Source organism: Nuphar pumila, chromosome 9 (genome assembly GCF_984573655.1).
Source record: "Nuphar pumila chromosome 9, dmNupPumi1.hap1.1, whole genome shotgun sequence".
Taxonomy (NCBI): domain Eukaryota; kingdom Viridiplantae; phylum Streptophyta; class Magnoliopsida; order Nymphaeales; family Nymphaeaceae; genus Nuphar; species Nuphar pumila.
The window spans coordinates 83,980,802-83,986,324 of record NC_143257.1 but is presented as its reverse complement, the minus strand read 5'-3'; positions in this window follow the sequence as shown (position 1 = coordinate 83,986,324).

Genomic DNA, 5,523 nt, shown 5'->3' with positions numbered 1-5,523 from the left:
TAAGCATCATTGATTGTTTAGTCCATCCCAGCCTGGCCACCTGTTAGAACACCTCTTTCCAGCTGAAGCTTTTCGGTTGTATATAACATTCCTTCCCCCATCTCACTCAGCATCATGTAGGTCCAGCATTGGCTTTAGGTAAGAGATGTACAGTTGCCCCTTTTAGTCAAAAGGCATAAGATATGTACATACCTCTTTTATGAATTTCTATTCACTCCCATGTGCATACATGTTCAGTCACGAATATTTCATCCGCATCTCTAGTCCATTACATATCACAGAGTGTCACTGCATAACAGCCCAGTCACAATTATCTTATCCGTTTAACTAGGTCTGTATATATGTTGGCACATTCCGGATCATATTTTCACCTTGAGCCGCATTAGTGAATAATGGTGGCACTCCTAATTACCATCATATGCTTGTATCATATACCTTTGATTTCATTTTAAAAAACCTGTATGACTTGCACCCATTTTAGTTTATTCTTGTATAGCTTATTTCCTGCATGTGCATTTACATTTATGCATTGTGTTATTCCTGTACTTAGCTTATTTCCTACACTTTGCTTCATCACCATGTCATTCCATTCCTTGTGCACCACCAACACCCAACACTCTCTCTCCCTTCATATATATATATACATTTATATATATATATGTATGTATATATATATACATATATATACATACACCCATATATATATATATATATATATATGTATATGTATGATTATATATATATATATATAGAGATATAGATATAGATATAGGTATACACTTATGTATATATATGCATATATGTACATTGCCTACATGGACATATATCAGTTCTTAATGTAACATCTTCCTATTATATATTCAATATCCTGTGGTGACTCTATTTTTCAGGAAGATATAAGAAGCTTGAAATTCTCTCTTGGATTAGAGATTTCTGATATTTGCAATTCAAAGTTGTAATAAATTAGGTATAAATGAGAAATTTACATTTCCTGTTCTAGATTAGAATGAATGAACATTGTAAATATTGCCTATTTTTCATGCCTTTTGCCTTTATTTCTCAAAACCTCACAAATGGCTACACGAATGACATATGCACCATTTCATAAGAGGTAATTAATCCTAAGTTGATGATTTACATCAATGGCCATAGTCAGGATGTAAACAAAACTTAGGATTTTTATCTTTTATAAAATAACATTGGATCCACACTGGATCTTCTTAAAAAAATCATCATATTTTTCAAATATTTCTTCTTTTATTAGGGTTTAACTTAAAATTAACTCAATATATATACCAATGGCCATAGTCAGGGTATATTGAGAGTTAATTTCATTTTAAACTCTATAAAAGCACAAAAATATGTTTTATTCTTCACCTGAATTTAAATATAGATTATTATATGATACATTCAATGACCATAGTCAAGGATGTATTATATTTTCAATCTTATTTCAATTCATGTAAAGAATGAAATACGATTTTCAAAATCCAATTTCAAAATTTAAAATTCATTCATCATTTAGGATAGAACTGCATCATATCTTCAAAAATTCCTTTTTCAAAACTCCAAGTAATGTAAATATTTTTCTCAAATCTATCTTCAATCCTTATCAAATCCAATTCATCCTTTTCATTTTCAAGTTCAATTTCATTTCCAATCTCAAAGTTCAATTTAACTTTGAGATTTCAAAGTCATTTTTATTCAAATTCAAAACAGATTTCAAAGTTCAAATTGATTTTGAAATCCCAAATTCATTTTATATTCAAAACTCCAACCAAATCCAAGTTCAAATTAACTTTGAGATTCTCTTCATCTTCTAAATTTCAAATTCAAAATTCAAAGTCTAACTTGACTTTGAAATTCATTTGTATATTCAAGATTCAATTCCTAAATTTCATTCAAACTTAGAAATATGGATTCATCTTCTAAATTCCAGATTCAAGCTTCAAAGTCCAATTTGACTTTGAAATTCATTTGCATATTCAAAATTCAAATTCTCAAATCAATTTTGGAAATTCCAAATCCAAAATCGGGTCAACTTGGATCTAGTCTTCTAAATACAATGCTACTTTGGATCTCAGACTTCAGATCCATTCCATTCTAGGATCCAGAATCCAATTATACTTCGGATCTTAGACTTCAGATCCAATTCCTCTTTAGGATCCAGAGTCCAAATTCCACTTTTTCAGATCCAATTCCCCTTTAGGATCCAGACCCCAATTTCACTTTGGATCTTAGACTTCAGATCCAGTTCCATTTTAGGATCCAGAATCCAACTCTACATTGGGTCTCAGACTTTAGATCCACTCCATTTTAAGATCCAGAACCCAAGTCCATCTTAGATTCCAAATCTCGGATCCCATTATGTTTAGGATTCGGAATCCAAATCCAATTCTAGATTTCAATTCCATTTCTATTCTTAAATACCATTTAATTTTCTCATATCCATTCTAAATTGCAAACTTCAAGGTCTAAATTCAATTCCATCTCAAGTATTCATTTTCTTTCCTAAATTCAAGTTCAAAATTCAAAGTCCATTTCCGACTTTGAAATTTCATTTCCTTTCATTTCAAAACTTGAAATCATTCTTTCTCAAAATCAAGATCTATACTTCCAATCCTGATTTATTTCAAAACCTTAGAACTTCTCTGATCTATCTCAAGTTCTAAAGTTAGATTCAAACATTTCTTCACTCCCTTACCAAGTTCATCTCAGAATACTTGGAAATTTATAAATCAATTTTCAAAAGAGCATACATCCCTGCATTGCACAAGTATGATTCTTTGTGCATTTAGATCTTCTAGAGTTAGAATAAATTCTTCGATTATATTTAGGCAAAACAAAGGGCATAGATTCGATCCTTGGTTCGATTACCCCTGGTAAAGGCACCAGGAACGGTCGAACCTCGTACCGACGAGCGAATCCCGTCTCTCCATTTTCCTGCAATATTTTCAAAAACAGAGGCGAGTTAAATTTCTAAATGCTTTCAAATTAAGGTCAAGTGAGACCGCGCAAAATAGTTCCTCTTCTCTCTTTCTTTCTTTCTTTTCTTTTCTCTCTTTCTTTTCTGTCTTTTATTTTTCTCCCTTCAAAAAGGAGGAAATAGAGGTTAGAAAAGAAAAAGAGAAGGAAGAGAGAAAGAAACGCCAAGAGAGGAAAAATTTTTGCGATGATCATAGTTTTGGCGACCGTGATGGGACTTCGTCTCCGTCTGGTCGAATTATGCCTTTGCTTTGCTCTAATATTCTCTAAGTCTTTATTCTTCAATGTCAGTTACATTTCCATGCAAACCTTAGGAGCCTAGACTCTATCCTAAGCTGACATTATTTTTATATAGGATCTAAGTATGGTTTGGTAGGACCATATTAAGGAGATTATATCCATGTTCACAATAGATTTAGGTTGAAATACAACTCTCCTCAATTTTAGGGATTAAATGTAAACAATGTATGCAAGTGTATGCTTCTTTTCATTTAAATCTATCTCTTTAGGACTTGCATTAGAGCCTTATGATTTTATTGCATGTTGATCATATTTTGAAAAACATCCCTACCTATATTGTCTCGGTCTTCACGTTGCTGGGCTGTCTCACTGAACCATAGTTCGGGAGAGAGCCTCACAACTGGACCACTTATTTGGGTTCGCGCCCCCCTACCACGTACCTAAGGGCCATAGTCCGAGGTATATCGGTAGGTGCTCAAGGATGTTGGGAAGTCATTACCTTAGAACCGAAGAGATATCATATATGCCACGTATTTCGAGCTTCGGCTTGGGTATATCGGCATACCTTGATTGGAATCAGATGATCTAAATCTTAGAGTTAGGATTAAGATCCTATTTACCATTTCAAATATTGCATATAGAGTCAGCTTTAGGGAGTGTTGTTTGTGTATCCTTGCTTGTATGTCTGTGATTGAATAATATTACGTATATATATCCTCCTTATATTTTCCGAAACCCTGGGTATATACTTCAACATTTCCTCTTTTGTTTCTAAAAATCCAGGTGTATTTTTTTCTTCTTCTTCTACATTTCTTCAAAAAAATCTTCGGATCCTGCCTGCAAGTTCTTCAAATTTTAAATCCTTACCATTTATTCTCAAATTCCATTTTTTCTTTTTTTTTCTTCTGTTTTTATATTCTTGTTTATATTTTCATAAAAATCTCTTTCTGTCAAGAGATATCCTTTTCAAAATGGAATTTTCTTTCATATTTTAGTTGGTTACTCCCCCTTGCAGAGTAAACAATGCAATTGTCACAAATTTTGTGGCGACTCGATCCCTAGTAATGGGATACAATTGTTTAGATTTCAACCTAAATCCTCTCTCCCTCTCTCTTGTCAAAACTTCTCCAAAAAGTTTTCTTTGGTCTAAAAACCTCCGCTTTTCCTCCACAGAGAGTTTTGATATTTCAAAAAATGGTTACGACAAGAGGGGGAAAAGAAACAGTTCCTCAACTCAGCGACAGTGAGGCGGAAGAGATAAGCTCTCCTAAATCAGTCAGGGGACAGAGTCAGAACAAGAAGGATGACATCAACCTCGCTATGTATGACATGTTCCAAAAGATGATGGCAAGGATAATGTCAGAGCAAGCAGAGGCCAAGCTGAAAGAGGCAGTTCCTAAAAGCAAGCTGAGGAAGAAGCCTGTAAAGAAGCAAGTCAGAATCATCAGGAAGAAGGTATAGCCAGACACTACTTCTGAGGAATCAGAGTCAGTCGAGGAAGAGTCAGAAGAGGAAGAGCAGATTGTCTACAAGCAGAATCCTCCGAGACAGTCTGTAAAGATAGTTGCGGAAGAGCCCGAATCTGTCAACAAGCCCAAGTCTGGGGCTCCAGCAGAGGACCTGATGAGTAAACAAGTGAAGGAGATGAATCGAGCGATTAAGGACATTCAAGCCAAGGGTAAGGGCAAGCAGACCTATACTGGCGAAGATTTTTACGATGGTCTAGATGGGGATGATAACCTGGAGAATCTTCCTCGCAAGTTTCTCAAATTTGATGGGACTGGCAACCCTAAAGCCCACTTGGCCACATTTTATGCAGAGTGTAGTCATTTCAGAAAAGACAACAGGGCTCTGTTCATTTGCTTTCCTCGCAGTCTGGAGGGTGTAGCAGCCAGATGGTATGCTGATCATGTGAATCCTATCGAACTACGAGAGTTCGATAAGGTAGTAAATATGTTCATCGAGCACTTCTTATTCAACACTGAAGCCTCACCTACATTAAATCATCTTTACAACCTGAAGCAAGGAGAGAATGAAAGGGCAGGTGATTTCATTCACATGTGGAGAAGCACCTGTAATAAGATGAAGGTACCCATTCCTGAGGAACACGCATTGCAGGTGATCCTCAACAATTTCTTTCAGCCCATAAGGAGCCTCATTGCCACTTCCCCGGCGAAATCCTTCATCAAGTTGATTGAGCGAGCTGAATGGCTCGAAGCAGGAATAGAAAGCGGACTTTACGAGGGCACGCCTCTGGTCAAGAATGTCCAAGACCAGAAGAAGAAAGTGCAGTTCACT